The 18,713-nt window shown below is 38.4% G+C and overlaps 1 protein-coding gene across 1 annotated transcript in view; it reads right to left on the bottom strand.

Moving 5' to 3' along the window:
• The window catches only part of LOC126106761 (CLK4-associating serine/arginine rich protein), a 120,508-nt gene that overhangs the window by 72,783 nt on the left and 29,012 nt on the right, over positions 1–18,713 (bottom strand). The window lies entirely within an intron of this gene.

The raw sequence follows: 18,713 nt of genomic DNA, 5'->3' as shown, positions 1-18,713 counted from the left end.
CACATTACTGATAGAAAATATTACAAACATTTTGATACATGACCAAAACAAGTATTCAGATACAAATGACAAAAGTAAAGTTTGGAGGAGCAGCAGTCATCAGGAACCACCTGAAGACAACATAGAGTCTCTTTGCCTGAATATCACGAAGAGCTTACGATGTGACCTGGACCGAAACTGGAGAATTCTACAAGTAAGCAATATGCCAGGAAAACATCATATCACATTGAAAGTGTTCCTCACCTTCAAGGCAATGTCCTCCTTCATAGCTATAGTTCAATTAAAATAGCTTTGTGACTGACATTTCAGAGTGTCAAGTAGTTGGGAATGGGTGTCAGCCACTCACAGCAGTTTCTTCGGATCCACTTGCTCATATGTTGCCTGCTCTGTGGTCATAAAGAGCACAGCCTTCCCAGCCACCAATACGAGGCAGTGCCTTGCCAGGCAGTGCCTTGCCAGGCAGTGCCTTGCCAGGCAGTGCAAGCTGCAGAGGAGGGAGGGGAAGTATTGTGTGTATCGTCATCTTTACAGCTGCTGGATCCTTAACCACTGCCCCCACTACTATTTTTTTTATTTTTGTGTGCTCACCACTATCGATCACATGAGCATGGGCCACGTAGTGTATGAGCTGGTAAAACTGCTCCCACCACTGACTTCTATCAATCACAAAGTTATTTTTATTGAATTATAACTTACTAAATACAGTGTGTGTGTGTGTGTGTGTGTGTGTGTGTGTGTGTGTGTGTGTGTGTGTAATTTTTTGTTAGCTCTTGAGGACTCTACTCCCACTATTATCTGTATTCTACTCACCTCTTTATATTATCACATTATGTACAAACGGATGTGATATAAACCAGACACACAAAATACTGCACACTTTCCAAAAATTTTGATGTGACTTGCAAAACAACATTATGAGCTGAAGTCACAATTTTGTTAGAACATTCTCTCCTTTTGGAACAGGTGTAATAAAATAAACAAAACAGACAATTTGAGGAAATTGATGGGGGTGGGGTGAGGTGACAAGACCTGTCAGATTAAGTAGAAGCAAAGGCAGACACAAAGGCAGTGGTGACAGTGGCCGAATTTTTACTTGTGCTAATAGGGTGAACGAGGGTAGTTGAATAGATCTATATACATACTTAAAATGTAAATTAGAGTGCACAGTGGAGGGTACCTTGTACAGGGTAACACAGAATAACGAGAATGTTTGAAACAAGTAGTGGCAGCCATGGACAGGTGGCAGCACTGCGGGTTTGTGACAGTTAGCAAGTAAACATTCTGCCATTTCAATAATCACGGATCTGTGGAACGGACAACAGCGTGCGTTACCCATAAAAATGTTTTATAAAAACAATAATAGTTTGGTAGTGGTGCAGAGGTAGTTTCGACGTTTTTATGATGTAGGACATCATGATGCCATTCAATCGAAATGCAATAAAATGTTGGATTAATAACTTTGAAGAAACTAGATCTGCCCCCAAGAAGAAACCAACAGGACAACCAGGAAGTGTGCGTTCTCCAGTGAACATTGATGATGTACACGAATTTGTCTCACGGAGCCCACGGCATTCAATTTGTAAGCAAGCAGCAGTGGTTGGAATGTCCTGGGACAGTGTTTGCAGAATTCTTCATCTTGATTTAAAATTTTATCCATACAAACTACAGATGGCAATCAATGGCATATGTGCAAGAATTGTTTGGCAATCGTGTCGTCTCAGGATTTGGTAACAATCCCTGGCCCCCTAGATGGCCAGATTTATCCGTTTGTGATTTTTTTCTTGTGGAGCTACCTCAAGAGCGAAGTCGAAGCGACTTGACCAAGAACCCTGGATGAGTTAAAACAGAGAATTCGGGACGCAGTTCACAGCATCCCAGCTAAGATGTTGCAGTGGTCAATGAGGAATCTCAACAGCAAATTTCACGATATACAGGGCTATTACAAATGATTGAAGCGGTTTCATAAATTCACTGTAGCTCCATTCATTGACATATGGTCACGACACACTACAGATACGTAGAAAAACTCATAAAGTTTTGTTCGGCTGAAGCCGCACTTCAGGTATCTGCCACCAGAACGCTCGAGAGTGCAGCGAAACATAATGGCGACAGGAGCCGAAAAAGCGTATGTCGTGCTTGAAATGCACTCACATCAGTCAGTCATAACAGTGCAACGACACTTCAAGATTGGAAAACCGATGGATCAGTCGTGGTGGAGATCATGATCAGCAATTCATGTCATGGCCTCCACGCTCTCCCGACTTAACCCCATGCGATTTCTTTCTGTGGGGTTATGTGAAAGATTCAGTGTTTAAACCTCCTCTACCAAGAAATGTGCCAGAACTGCGAGCTCGCATCAACGATGCTTTCGAACTCATTGATGGGGACATGCTGCGCCGAGTGTGGGAGGAACTTGATTATCGCCTTGATGTCTGCCGAATCACTAAAGGGGCACATATCGAACATTTGTGAATGCCTAAAAAAACTTTTTGAGTTTTTGTATGTGTGTGCAAAGCATTGTGAAAATATTTCAAATAATAAAGTTATTGTAGAGCTGTGAAATCGCTTCAATCATTTGTAATAACCCTGTATTTGTATAGAACAACACCATCTAAGGGGCCTAATTTAAAAAAAAAAAATTATAAATGCCATCAATGTTTCGTAAATGGAAAAGTTATAAGGTTTCTATTACCATGAATGCAATTTCTTTCCTTCATCACTTCTAGTTGGATTGTGGAAATGTTCCTGTTTTTCTGTGTCACCCTGTATTAGTGCTAGTCATCCCCTATCCTTGTCCACTAGGAAATGGAGTGAGGGAGAAACAACAGAGCAAATGCTTCCATACAAGCCCTGATTTCTATTATCTTGTCTTCGCAGTCCTTAGGAGAGATATACATTTATGGCAGTAGCATCAAACTGCAATCTGTCACAAAAAACAGTGCTCTAAACTATCTCGTGTTTTGTGAAGAGAACATCTAGTCCCCACAGGGAATCTGATTAGAGTTCCCACACGGAGCATTTCCGTAATACTCACTTGTTGCTTGTTGACTGAACATACCAGTAACATATCTAGCAGGATGCATCTGAATTGGTCGATGTCTTCCTTCAATCTGAACTTGTGGGGACCCCAAACACTAGCAAAGTACTTAAGAATGGGTTGCAAAAGTGTTCTGTACATGGTCTCCTTTATGGATGAGTAACACTTTCCTAGAATTCTCCCAATAAACCACAGTCACCCTTATGTGTACATTCCATTTCATATAGCTACACGATGTTAAGGAAGCAAATGCAAAAGGGTAGGAGTCTATTAATCGTCAGCAGTTCAAACATATGGCTAATGATGGTATCCCTTAGGGAAAAGGCAGCAAGAGACAGGAAAGGACACCAGGTGCACGCCTGGAGGCTGGTTGGTTGGTTGGTTGTTTGGGGGAAGAGACCAAACAGCGAGGTCATCGGTCTCATTGGATTAGGGAAGGATGGGGAAGGAAGTCGGCCGTGCCCTTTCAGAAGAACCATCCCGGCATTTGCCTAGAGCGATTCAGGGAAATCACGGAAAACCTAAATCAGGATGGCCGGACACGGGACTGAACCGTCGTCCTCCCGAATGCGAGTCCAGTGTGTTAGCCACTGCGCCACCTCACTCGGTCGCCTGGAGGCCTCATCAAACATGCTGAAGAGGCTATTCCAGCAGCCAATGAGGGAACAAGACACAATCAACTGCAGATTGTGGCACACGTTGGGAGCAAATGATGGCTGTTGTCTGGGGACTCCAAGGTCATAATTGGGTCATTCCAATGACAGGTACAGATGGTTGAGAAGACCACCCTTGTGCACGGAGTTTCAACAAAGCTCACAATTTGCAGCATTTTCCCCAGAACTTTTTTCCCTTTGGTTCTGAGGCATGCACACAAGATTTCTTTTTAGATTAGGCAACTATCTATCCAGTCCAGATATCGATAGTTGTAGGAAACCCAGAAGTATCAGTGTAAGATTGCAAGAAATGTCTCCCACAGGTGGAGGTATTACAATACTAATGGTAAACTGGCAAAGCATTCAAAACAAAATGGCAGAATTTGAAGTGCTCCTGAAAAGCAGTGAAGCTCAAATAATACTAGATACAGAAAGCTAGTTGATTCATGAAACTGACAGCAGTGAGATTTTTGGGCAAAATTTGATTGCATATCGAAAGGATAGGGTAATGGGAAATAGAATTGGTGTATTCGTCGAAACAGACTACTGTGTAATAAGTGTAAAAGAAAGTATAGGCCTATATGTAGAAATTTTGAATGTAATACATTTGGCTGCCATAAAAGCAATGCATGAAGCCTTCAACTACCATAGCAGAACATTGTCAAATATCTTATAGAAAACCCAAAGTAATTCTGGTCATATGTTAAGGCTGCTAGTGGCACCCAAGTTAGTGGCTCGTCCCTACCGAATGAGAAAGAAATTGAAATCGAGGATAGCAAAGATAAACTGAATAGCTTAACTCCGTTTTCAAATGATTCTTTACATAGGAAAACACAAGGGAATTGCCCTAATTTAATCCTCGTACCACCTTATGAAAGAATTATTAGTGTCAGTGGTGTTGAGGAACAATCGAAACTATTAAAACTGACCGAAGCTCCAGGGTTTGATGGAACCAGTATCAGATTCTACACTGAATTTGCGGCCAAGTTAGCCCCTCTTCTAACTATAAGGTATTACAGATTCCTTGAACAAAAAACTGTGCCCAGTTCTTGGTAAAAAGCATAGGTCATGCACATTTACAAGAAGGGTTGTAGAAGTACTCCACAAAACTATTGTCTAATATCCTTGGCATTGATTTGTTGTATAATCTCAGAACATGTTCTGAGCTCAAACACAATGAGGTATCACGAACAGAATTACCTCAATGCCAACCAGCACGGATTTCAAAAACACAACTCTCATTTCGATCACATGACATAGTGAAAGCTTTGTATCGAAGCAACCAGGTAGATGTAGTGTTTCTTGATATTTGAAAAACTTTTGACGCAGTACTACACCTACTCTTATTGTCAAAAATAGGGTCATACAGGTACCGAGTGAAATTGGCGACTGGATTGAGGACTTTTTGTTAGGGGGGAACCAGCACATTATCTTGAATGGAGGGGCATTATCAGATATAAAAGAAACTTCAAGTGTGTGCCAGAGAAGTGTGTTGGGACTCTTGTTGCTCATGTTTTACATTAATGACCTCACAGATAATATTAATAGTAACCTCAGACTTTTTGCAGATGAAGCAGTTATCTGTAATGAAAAACGGTCTGAAAGAAGCTGCATAAATATTAAGTCAGTTGTTGGTAAAATTTTGAAGGGGTGCAAATATTGGCAACTTGCTTTAAATGTTCCGAAATGTAAAATTGTGCACTTCACAAAACGAAAAAAATGTGGTATCTTATGACTATAACATTAACGAGTCACTGATGGAATCGATCAACTTACACATATACCCGGGTGTAATACTTTGTAGAGATATGAAACGGAAGGATCACATTGGCTCAATTGTCGGTAAAGCAGGTGACAGACTTCGGTTTATTGGTAGAATAGTGAGGAAGTGCAATATGTCTACAAAGGAGATTGCTTACAACTCACACATGCAACCAGTTCTAGAATACTGTTTCGAGTGTCTGGGACCCGTCCCAAAAAGTACTAACAGGGGATACTGAACATGTACAGAGAAAGACAGCACGAATGGTCACAGGTTTCTTTGATTCATGAGATACTGTTACAGAGATATTGAAGGAACTGAACTGGAAGACTCTTGAACACAGAAATGAACTATCCCAAGAAAGTGTAATAATGAAGTTTCAAGAAACAACTTTAAATGATGACTCTAGGAATATACTACAACCCCCTAGGTATTGCTCACATAGAAATCATGAGGATGAGGTTAGAATAATTACTGCACACACACACACACACACACACACACACACACACACACACACACACACAAAGAGAGAGAGAGAGAGAGAGAGAGGTATTCGTATATTCATTCTTCCTGCATTTCATATGTGAATGGAACAGAAAGAAATCCTAATAACTGGTATAATCATATGGTGATTGCAGTTGAAGTTTTGACATTTAATAGGGGCCCTACAAAAAATGAGTGATCACAGGACAATGAAACTTTGTGGAAACATTTATAAGGACATGTGGAAGAAAAATAACAAATAAACTATTGAAAGAAATACATTTTAATTTCTGCATGAGAGGGTTACATGGAACATAAAGAAACCCTAATAACTGGTATAATTGGGTGTGCCCTCTGTCACACACCGTACAGTGGTTTGCAGAGTACAGATGTAGATGCAGACACGACTGTGTCAAGCAGCACGCCACTAATATAGGATTATTTTCCCCACTCCTCGGTTTTAATTTACACTTTTCTACATTTACAGTAAGTTGCCATTCATCACACCAATTAGAAATTCTCCCCAAGCTATCCTGCATCCTCAACAGTCATTCGACAATGACACTTTTCTGCACAGAGCAGCATCATCAGTAAATAGTCACAGATTGCTTCTCACACTGTCTGTCAGATCGACGTCTACAGAGAACGGGAGTGGTTTTATCACACGTCCCTGGGGCGCTCCTGACAGTACATTCGTCTCCGAGGAACTTTCTTTTTTTTTGTCCCCACAAAAGGTCTTTGAGCCTGTCACATATCTAAGAACCTACTCCATAACCTCAGACTGTTGCTAAGAGTCTTCAGTACGACACTGTGTCAAAAACTTTCCAGAAATCTAGGAATAACCTGCACTGGCTAAATTATGCAAAACAAAGCAGGGCATACATGGTGCTTGCAGATGAAATTTTGACACTTAATAGGGGTCCTACAAAAAATGAGTGATCATAGGACAATGAAACTTTGTGGAAACATTTTTAAGGACATGTGGAAGAAAAATAACAAAAAAACTATTGAAAGAAATACATTTTAATTTCTGTGTGAGAGGGTAACATTTGTATATGTGTGGTATGTTTATGTTTCAGGTTACAAATGTTGGTCAATGTGATAATCATCTGCATCCAAGACAGCCTGGAACCACACTAGAGATTTCATTTCACAATGGTACACAGCACTTTTTAAATGGCAAACACGGAAAGTTCGACTGTTGTGACACAGATCGTGCACTGCTCAAAGATTGTACGTCACATCCAGCATTCTCAGCCACGACAACAGTAACTTCAACAATTTGAGGCACAATTGGCCATCTCGACATCAGTATCTGTGCCTAACAGCTAGTGATGACATTAACGCTACTAATGACACAATCCGGCACTGCACAGTCTTAACACCACTCCTATTAAGTCGCATACCTGCACGGTAGAAATTTTTTCCATCTACGCTGGCTCGAGCAGCAAAAGTTTAATTGTAACTACCCTGTAGCAAGAGAAAAACAAACGACCATTATAGACAACAGTCACTAGATCAGTACAACTACAGGCTACTAATAGAAACAACAGAAATAATAACAACAGTGTAAAACAAAGTGAGCAAATGCTGTAACGAGCAAGCACAACAATCAGCACTCTAATGGATAGGAAAAAGGGATAAAATAAGCTCAGGGCCAAATGAACACCAGGAGACAAGATATCAGGTAATAAAGAGGGGTAGTGATGAAAAGGAGACAGTGTGTCCGGATAGCACACACTGCAAAGGAACCACACGATCTCCCCTGGGTCCATAATGGAGGCAACATCACCCACTTGTTAAGTTCAGTACGGTTATCTCTACACAAACAAATGTCTAGTGTTTGGACGAAGTTCTGTCATCGGCAATTTAACCATCACTGATGTATACAGGTCACCTCTACACTTCTGCATCCATTAACAATTTCAGGTATACGTGTGCATGATGTTCCTACAAATTTTCTTTATCTTTAGATCCCACATCAGTCTTTGATATTTGCTGGAATCTGGCACAAAATTCCTGCATTCAATTACTGTACATTCACCTGGCTACAAGCCCCTTTTCCACTTCGTTTTCACTATTGTCATAACTGTATCTTCCACTCATTTCCGTATCCCTCCCAGAAATTCCCAACACACACACACACACACACACACACACACACACACACACACACACACCTCCACTGCTTTCTGAATGAGCCTCTACTTTTCAATGTCTTTTTTTCTGCTGTAGCTCAATACTGATAACACTCTCATCAACGGTAAACCACTCATATCTAATGTAAACGAAATCTAGTTTTGAAATTCCTATTCAGTTCACTGAAAGAACTCTGGCCTATTTTTAATTTTCTGTTCATTTCTTTTCATGTCTATCCATTTGTGTTTTCAAATAACCTAGTTACAAAAATCTCTTCAATGGGCTTTGTGAGTTCACAGTTACTCTGTACTGTTTTCTTTTCAATGTGTTGGTCACACATTACTTGAGTTTTATCACACTTGATTTTTCTGACCCACTTTATGACTTTAGGTAGATCTGCACTTGACAGAATGGAATGTCAAAAATTCTGCAGCCTTTCACAGAGGCCATGAACAGGAACTGAGAGTCAAAGTTTCTCAAGAAGAAAGTTTTGACTTTAATATTGGTAGGGAGGAGGATGGGGAATCTCGTCACCAGCTAACATCAGAAGTCAAACTATTTTCTCACTCATGTTGCAGTAGTGAATTTCATGCTTTTGCTGCTTCTTAGCTTTTAGTTTATTTCTTAAAAGACATCATAGTCAGCATTGAATGTATAAAATATTTATTGTTTCTATTGCAATTTCGGCCTTATGGCCATTTTCAAGTAACACTGCAAAGTCACATTCTGTCAGATAGTTTTATATTCTGACAGAATGTGACTTTGCCACGTTACTTGAAAATGGCCATACAGCTGAAATTGCAATGGTAACAATAAATATTTTATACAGTCAACGACGACTATGATGTCTTTTAAGAAATATTATATGACTGTGAATCCCAACCATGAGAAGTTAATCACATGATAAGTTTCTAGTTTATTATTTACATTTGTGTCCATGACAAAATGGCGATGTTCTACGATGATTTCGATATTTGTTTCCACTGAGTGTACTTCCAGAAGAGGGTCCAGATATACAAAACAGATATATGGGCAGAGAAACAGCCTACACTGTGTATAAATAAGGACATAAATTGATGAAGCGATTTCTGCTAAATAACCTTTTTTAACAGCAAAAAGTCAGCTCTAATAAACGCACAGTTCTTTCTGAAGTTATTTGGCACTAAAAAAAATTGTTTGGACAGCATTTTTCTTGCTGTTCCGCTTGTCAGCAGTTTGCCATACAAAGTTTATCAAGAAAATCCATTATGAATTTGCTTTGGCCATTAATAAACTATCACTGCCAGTTCTTTAGTTCTGATACTATACTCCAACTTTCTGCATCACATGTGATATCTCCTAACTTCACTTTCACAGTTTAGTAGTTGGCTAACCAAAGTGATATTGAACAGACATTCCGTCTATTCTGGAGAAACCACAATTTGATGATGATGTCACCTGCTGGACTGATCCATTCTGTTGACGTCTACTGTCAATCGGCCTCTATTCTGTCAAGTTCCTCTATTACTTTTTAAATAAAGTTTGTCTCCATTAAAGACAAACTGTCCACTGTCATCAGCAAAATGGAAGTCTTTCAGATATGTTCCATTAACACACATTCCTTTTTTCCCCATTTTAGGAATATCAGACTTCCATCTAGGGTTACTGGATTAGTTCTGTTGATATCTGACTTATCATTACCTGCTTCCTCTTTCAATTCATACTCCACACTACCCCAATGAACTATAAGGGAAGCTGTAGTGCTGAACATTAGCATATGATCTACTTATTAAGGGGAGGTACTGGTGAAATTTCAATCCAGTCATAAACAAATTGCAAGAGCTGAAAATTTGTTTCATATCTTGGCATGCCACGTTCATTGGGTAAATCCAATTTGCTAAACAATTTTTCTTCAAGCTTTTGTATTTTTTAGTTTTGGAAAAAAAAAAAAAAAATCAGATTTTTTTTTTTCAACCCGTACGTGGAGTCGTTGGGTATAATAGAACGTATCCACAAAAATGTTTGAGGTAAAACGTTTTATATTGGATGGAGCTGCAGCATTTTTTTTATTGTGGCAATTTTTTTTTCTTTTTTCCAAAATATCTGAAGTATAGATAGTTTTCTGTCACTAGGTAAATACAGACAGTGCAGAAATTTAACTGAAACATTAATTTTACATGACTATGTCCATAATATATGCATAATCTGTACATACATCCATAACCATGTTTTTTATGTGCTTAATCTATATGTATATCCAAAATCAACGTTAAGTGTATCTACAATTTAGAGTTTCTTTTCTTTTATTTTTGTTCCAGACGGATTTACGTTCGCAGCAACTGTGAAATGGAAAGTAAAAATCTATGAAGGTTTCTGGTCCTAGATGGGTGGTGGGAGGGTGTGAAGTTCTTAGTGTGAGGAGGTTATCAAGACTAACACACAGTTCACTTACTTTACAAAACTTTATTCATAAAACGATACATACATATATAGTCTTGTGGTAATGCCCCACCAGTCTACCAACTCTAATGTGAAGCGGAAGCCTGGTGATTGCTGGTAGCACGTCTGGTGGCCACAAAAGACCCACTTTTATTCCTTGTGGCCAGCTACACCTGTGGGCGACAACCCACCCATGCTGATGTAGCGAAGACAGAAATGTGCTTTCTGTGTTGGAGGGTGAATGTTCATGTGCACTACTTCATCACTCTCTTACACATGCTTTGATTTGGCAAAATATCAGTAACTAATGGTATCAAACACACCTCAATGTAAGGGACACTCAGTAAATTGTTGTGCTTGTGAAGAAAAGATGGAAAAATGCGACAGTGAAGACAACAAAACTTTCAGATGTGTCGACGAAAATACATCGTATGAGAAAACCACGCATAAACAAATGATATTTGACACTATTTCTAGGAATAGAGTTGAAAACACACAATGTTGCTAGTACGAGCAATGAAAAAACACAAAAGCACTGGAGGAAAGACAGACAAATTTAAGTACATGCTACTTGATTTTTCAATGTTTCATCATTATTATCAAAAATGAATAGCACTGATTGCGACCAAAGTATCTCGAATTTTGGGTTAGACCCGATAATGTGGTGAGGGGTTTCGTATAGAATCACAATAAAGTGTTCTTATTGAGAAATGAGTGGAAATTAATCTTCAACATCACATATTAATATGTCGAGATGATGTTTCAAACAAAATACAAGCAGAGCTCCTTTTGTTGTCTAAATATGCATCTGACATTTATGTACGCGGGAAAAGGATATTCTAGCATTCAGCAGTTCACAAAGATTATGAATGTACAACCTTTCTCCTGCGATATTCTTCAAGAACATGTACAACAGACAGAAACTACTGTTGATGAAATCTATTAAAGTCATTTTTGATTAATGATGGTTAATAGTAAAAAATGTATATAAAAGGTCTGAACTGGATAGTGATTGTGAGCTTACTGAAAGTGACTCTGATGAAGATTCAAAAATAGATTTTTAGAATGAGCTCATTCAAAATTGGATATTGATAACAAGCTTGTTGATAAATTGTTGTGAGGACAATTCGCAAGTGGATTCCGATTGCGAGCTTAGTGATGGTAATATTGGCAACAATGATATAATATTGCAAACTTCACACAACAAAATAGATTTATGCGTGAATTACAATTGTTTATGGCCAACAGAGGTTTCCGATCAAAAGTTGGTTTTGGCAGCATTGTTGTTTTGATCACAGGATACAATGCCGATTTTGATATTGTTACAAAATTCTGTCAAACATGCGTGGTTACAGCAACTCAGTTAGGTGAAGATTCACCAGAATTTCGTTTCAGGTTGGAAGGGCAGGCCAAAAAATGTTCCATGAATCATTCAGGATACTCTGGCGCAACAGAACCTACGATTGCTGAAAATATATGGAAACAATCTAAAAGTTGTGGGTTTCGATAGACCAAAATGCTTTAAGATGGTGGTTCAAAAGCTATCAATCATGTCACATCATTGAATATTTTTGGAGATAATCATGAAATACAAAAGGAAGAATGCGAAAATGTATTGTATTTCAGTAAGTCTACACAAAATCTCTTGCATATACATAGATATGTGTACATATCTACTTCATATCCGTTTTGTTTTCAATATTTATATTTGCAAAATTCAGACAGATACATTCAAAACTCATACTTTTTTCAGGGTTTATGCAGGTAGAACAAAAATTGTGAAAGAAGAAAGAACCACAAAAGTTACACTGGCTGGCAAGGGTCATGAACAACTAAAGGACACTACAATAAAAAAAACTTGCAGAATATTTAAAAAAAGAAAACAATGTATAGAAATAAAGGTGATATGAAGGTATGTAAAAACATACTTTTCGATATGATTGACATTTTATAGCTACAATTATGCCAAAGAATTTATTGTTTGCAGAATATGAAAGATACAATATATGCATCAATATATCAGTGTGCTTCTAATGATAAAAATCCTCAACATTGTCACAGGCCGAAAGGAAACTCACGACAGTGGTTTTATCATCAAGAAATTGAGCTTGGGTCTCATGCTTCTCATATAAAGACATAATTAAATCAACTTTTAGATAAAATACTGCCTCTTGACAGATACTCACTTGACTAATGAATTGCTGCTAACACAATGTGCTTGATGTTAACACAAAATGCCTACGAGAGTTTAAACAGCATTATACAGAATAGGTGTCCCTAAGAGAGCTGGGTTTCTGTGAAGAGAGTACAAGTAGCAACTCCTATCATCATTTGTGGATATAATATTGTCTCTCTCAGAGTTATTTCAGAAATACTAACAAAAAATTAAGACTAAAATGTGCATATTGAGCAGCACAAGCAACAGCAAAAACGGGCAAAGTAGCAATGCGGAAAGTTGAAGCGGAGAAAAAAAAAAGTTTGTCAAAAAATTGATTTTGGCATGTATCAAACAGAAGAAGCAATACTCTGAGATGATGGTGTAAGCTACTGTGATGGGTTATTTTGCTGTAACACATAAATACAGTGTGCGTGTGAAGTAATATGTAAATTGAAAATAAATACTAGATTTTTCAAATGTATCAAATCATCTTTTATTTAATTTTCCTTCATACTGGGCCAAATATTGTATAATGTTGTAGTAAATCTATTTTACAATAAATTCTTGTCCAGTATTATAAAAAGAATTTTTATAATATATCTATACTTAGTATTAAAAAGGTCGCTATACTTCAATTTCTTTGACAAAACAATCAAAATGCCCAAAATGAAAAAAATCCTACTACTCTGTTTATTTTAAAAATTTTTTGGCTCAAAACATTTTTGTGATAACCAACAAACGGATTCACTCACTGAATTCAGCATGCAAAGATACATTACGAAACAAATTTTCATCTCCCCGCAATTTTTTTCGAATCTTAATGCATTGTATATATACTAAGATGGTATCTGTTTTTTCGGACATGTCCGAAAGAACAGATACCATCGGTGACCATGCAGCTCGTTAGAATGAAATTACAATTACGTCAACGGGGACAGATGAAAATGTGTGCCCCGACCGGGACTCGAACCCAGAATCTCCTGCTTACATGGCAGACGCTCTATCCATCTGAACCACCGAGGGCACAGACGATACCGCGACTGCAGGGATTTATCTCTGGCACGCCTCCCGCGAAAACCACATTCTCAACGTACTGTCCCGCACTACATTCGTAGCGCCCCCGCCCATTATACTCATTACTCGCGGCGTGTTGCCGATTCCCGTAAGAGTTCGGGCACTGTTTGTGCTTTCGCACAGAAGAAGAAGATGGTCAAGTGGCCAGTGAGCCTTAACTATATATTTACTAAGATGATATCTGTTCTTTCAGACATGTCCCGGTCGGGGCACGCATTTTCATCTGTTCCCGTTGATGTATGTCAACACCTGTAAGCAGCTAAGGATGTTCATTTCATTGTAATTTAATGCACTGTTTCTCAAGCACTAGCAGTACAGATTTTGTCAATAGTGAAAGCTTTTTCAGAATCTACAAACTCCATGCAAAACTGTTCCACTGTACAATTTTGTTCACAACTTGTATATGATTGACTGTGCCCTATCAATCTGTACAGCTAGCTTGTTCTAATTAAAATCCAATGGTTCTCACATCTTTTATTCATAATTTTAAAAAGTAGGTGTAAATCTCTCTCTTTATGGCAGAAACACTCAGCAGCAAAAGTGCAGGTCAAAAAAGGCAATTATGAGACTAACTTTCCAGAAACGACTCTTCTTGTGTTAATTACCAAATTAAGGACTTCATCTAGAAGATTTGTTATCTGTTCTTACCAATATGTATCACATTGCCAGACAAGGTTAGTGGATGGGGTTTTAGCTTTAGAATGTGTCATGCTGCTTAATTCTTCATCCTTTCAGTAAGTAGTGATCTATCCTCAAAGATACTTACTGTCCACTCTGGATTTCCCAGCACTATACAGGGCATAGGCAAAATAATGTGAACAGTGTTAGTAATGGGATGGTTGTGTTAAACGGTCGACAATGCAGGTAAGGCATGTGTCACACTGGACTGTGCGTGTTCAGTACAAACTAGGCATCAGTGCAGGTTGTTTATGAGTAGTGCACATTTCATATTTGTATTCAAAAGTCAAAGTCCATGTGCAATGAAAGACCTAACAAGAGTTCCAAAGTCGGCAGATTGTGGGGGCCCCAATTAGCTGCAGCATTAGTAACCAAGACAGTCAACTTATTGGACGTTTCAAGAGCAACTGTTTCAACCGTCATGACAGCTTGCACAAAACATGGAAAGACATCATTGTGTAATCGTAATAGTGGGCGTCATATGCTAACACAAATTGTGTCAAAACAACACAAAACTACGGTGGCTTAAGTGACTGCAGAGCTCAATATCCATCTTCAAGACCTTGTACCTATTGACACTGTCTGCCGAGAACTCCATAAAGTGAATACTCATGGAGAAGCTGCTATACCGAGACCGTTAGTGATGACAACCAATACAAAGAATTGTAAAACATGGTGTCAGGAGCATAAATCCTGGACATCTGATTAGAGAAAACACTCATATGGTCTGACGAGTCAACATTTTCGTTATTGCCAACATTGTGCTGGATTTTCATTTGGAGAACATCAAAAGAAGCCTACAATCCTGATTGCTTGAGTCCATCAGTTAAGCATGGAGGTGGAAGTGTGATTGTATGGAGAGCCATGTCATGGTATTCTGCTGGTCCCATCACTACTCTCAAAGGTCATATTACAGCGAACGATTGTGCGAACATTTTAGTTGATCAGGTGAACCCCATGATCCAAATATCGTTCCCCAACAATGATGTCATATTTCAGCACGTTAATGCACCCATTCACACAGCAAGAGTGGCATAACATTCCACTAGAGACTATACAATCGTTATATTGCCAGTATTCCAAGAAGAATCGCAGCTGTATTACGACAAAATGGGTGTCCAACACCTTATTAATAAATCATTCCCAAGTAAATACAGGTGTTCACTTTATTTTCCCTATCCCCTGAATGTATCACTTTCACAGGTGGACCTCTACCCATTCAACAGATTATGTCAGAATCTGAAACAACTGATGGTACACTGTGTGTGTGCGCGCGCACAGAAAGTTTTGTAGAGTGTTTAGTTAAATGCGCAGAAGCTATGAGACATAGGTATGGGTTACATCAATAGAAAAAATCTGACTTCCTCCAAAAACTACTTATTAGCAGGCAGTACAGACTGATGAGAGTAAGAGTACATGGCTGCATCACTGGCAATCTGCTGACAAGGATAAATGTTTAAAAAAGAATGTTTCTGTTCGAGATGAAGGGGCAGTTGCACGATATCAAGATGTTATAAATACCACCATGGTATTTTAAAGTTTCATATGAAAGTGAAAACTATAACCAATAATGTGGAAGTCTTATGTTTACTAACATGTTTAATAAATTTTAAAAATTCATACTAAATTCAAACCGTCACAAAATTGTTACGCATACTTGCCACTGTAGTTGTTTTTGTCTTCAGTGCAAAGAAGGGTTTGATGTAGCACCCCACGTAGTCTATCTCGTGCAGGCCACTTCATTTCTTCGTAACCGCTGCAATCATCAACCGAGTGAATCTGCTTACTGTATTTACAGCCTTGGTCTCCCTCTACAATTTTAGCCTCCCCTTTTCACTCCATTGCCAAACTGACAATTTTTTGAGGTCTCAAGAAGTGCTATCAACCAATCCCGTCTTTTGGTCAGGTTATTTCATAAATTTCTTTTTTCCGGAATTTGATTCAGCACATCTTCATTAGCTATTCAACCTACACATCTAATCTTCAGCGTTCTTCTGTAGCACCACACTCCAGCAACTTCTATTCTCCTCTTAGCTGACAGCCAAAAGTAGGAGAATGTCCATTCCACTCTCCTGCCTCTGCACTTCCTGATTTCTCTGCTTTTACATCCGTGCTCTAACTGTCCACATAAGTAGTTTCACTCTTTTTGTGTTTTTAAAGGAGAATCTTCTGTTGCTGTCTGCATCCCCACAACTACCATCATTGCAGATTCTGCTGTATTTATAGACTGTTTCAAGTGCAGGGGATATCCTGAACCTCTATCTGGTTCTCTGACCTCTTTTCTAAAGGCTGCTGTCAGAGCATGTGATTTTTGTAGATTACAGCACAGTCAAGCAGAGATATGCTGCGAAAGTACTGGCCGAACATTCTACATTTTCCACTTTGATCACAGGAATTGAACATTCACTGGTTTCATTATCCCATAGTAATGTATGTCTTACCACGGTAAACGCTCTCTCTCTCTCTCTCTCTCTCTCTCTCTCTCTCTCTCAGTAAAGTAATATTGAAACATGCCTCATATATCTGATGATAAGATCTTATCACTGTGAGACTTACACCTGATAACGTTTTGCTGTTATATGTACAACAGTCTGCTCAAGACAAGTCTTTATAATCAGTACAATGACACACTGTCCACCTACAAAGTTTGAAAAACTGTCAATATTTTGAAGGATTCCAAGTGTTGCCAAATCTGACTTCCTCAGGCATTTGTCTTGACTGATTATAGATCTGGCAGTGAATTAACAATATTGCCAACACAACTACTAGTTTCAGAGAGATGATAAATTGCTTATATTAACCGACTGTTAGTAGCGTTAATGGATTTATAGAATGACGGGACTCATTCTTAATAGCCAAAGGATAAAGAGATGCGGGTTACAGATCACCCAAATAGTAAAAAATGCATTACCCCGAAGGAAAATTTTTTACAATATTCTAGCCAAGAGCAGTAAAGAGTGATGAGAGCAACAGTTCTTATGTGTGTCAATGGAAATCTGTTGACACATTATGGATGGGTCTCAAATTTACTCATGTTTCACACACCATTTGTTACAGGTCAACTTCAGGATAACTAATTTTCAACACACTGTCTGTAGATGCCATCTACATTTACACCAATAATCTGCAAATCACACTCAAGTGCCTTGCAAGAGGATTCATCGAACCATCTCCACAATAATTCTCTATAAATCCACTCTCAAACGGTGTGCAGATGAACACCTTTATCTTTCCATACGAGCTCTGATTTCCTTATTTTATAACGATGATTGCTTCTTCCTACATAGATTGGCATCAACAAAATATATTTCACATTCGGAGGAGAAAGCTGGTGACTGAAATTTTGTGAGAAGATCCCGCTGCAACAAGAAACGTCTTTTATTTAATAATATCCACCCCAACTGCTGTATGTGTTCATGAGACTCTCTCCCCTATTTCTTTATAATACAAAATGTACTGCTTTTCTATGAACTTTCTCGATGTACTCCATTAACCCCACCTGTTAAGGATACCACACCGAGCAGCAGTACTCCAAAAGAGGACAGACACGCATAGTGTAGGCAGCCTCTTTGGTAGATCTATTGCATCTTCCAAGTGTTCGGAAAGTCAAAGTGCTCGACAGAAATTATCTTCAGCCAAGTAATCCATAAAATGTTCGGTGCACAGCAATAAAAAATTTATCATCGTCTGCTGGGACACATTTAAAGTACTTAGTGTATACATAGATAAGGTATTAAAAAAATTCCCTTACTTCCTGGTTCAAAATACACTTTTTCCCAGGTGAAAGTACAGTGTACCCAGTGAACATACAGTGTGAAAGTATATTTTTCTATATTAAGTGACAATGTACTTTCCTTCAGAGTGTAAAACTTATCATTCCTCTCATTGGTAAAGGTTTTATACACTGTTGTATAGCTTCCCCATACTTTAGGAAACTAAACCCAGCAAAAAATCATTTTGAAAACATCTTTGATGCACAGCAACATGTACACTGTATGTTTCCCTATTACCTAAGTATAAATACAAAGTCCACCAAATATAGCACGGTAGTTTCCTAAGCATTGAAATCAAGGTAGCGATGAGCTTTTATCAACCAACCATAGTTCATGTGATGTGATCTTGCCAGCCCATAACAGCATACATTCAGAGCATAGGACATGTGATATAGTCAGCCAATAGCCAAGTCACTATTAAGCAGCACAAACACACAAATAAAAAAAATTAATGGTTTACATTAATATACATATAGTATAGCTCCAAGAAAAGCTAAGCTTTCACATACAATTTTTTTTTAGGGTATGGTTAGAC

The sequence above is a fragment of the Schistocerca cancellata genome, chromosome 10 (genome assembly GCF_023864275.1).
Source record: "Schistocerca cancellata isolate TAMUIC-IGC-003103 chromosome 10, iqSchCanc2.1, whole genome shotgun sequence".
Lineage (NCBI taxonomy): Eukaryota > Metazoa > Arthropoda > Insecta > Orthoptera > Acrididae > Schistocerca > Schistocerca cancellata.
This window is presented reverse-complemented; position numbering and strand designations above follow the sequence as displayed.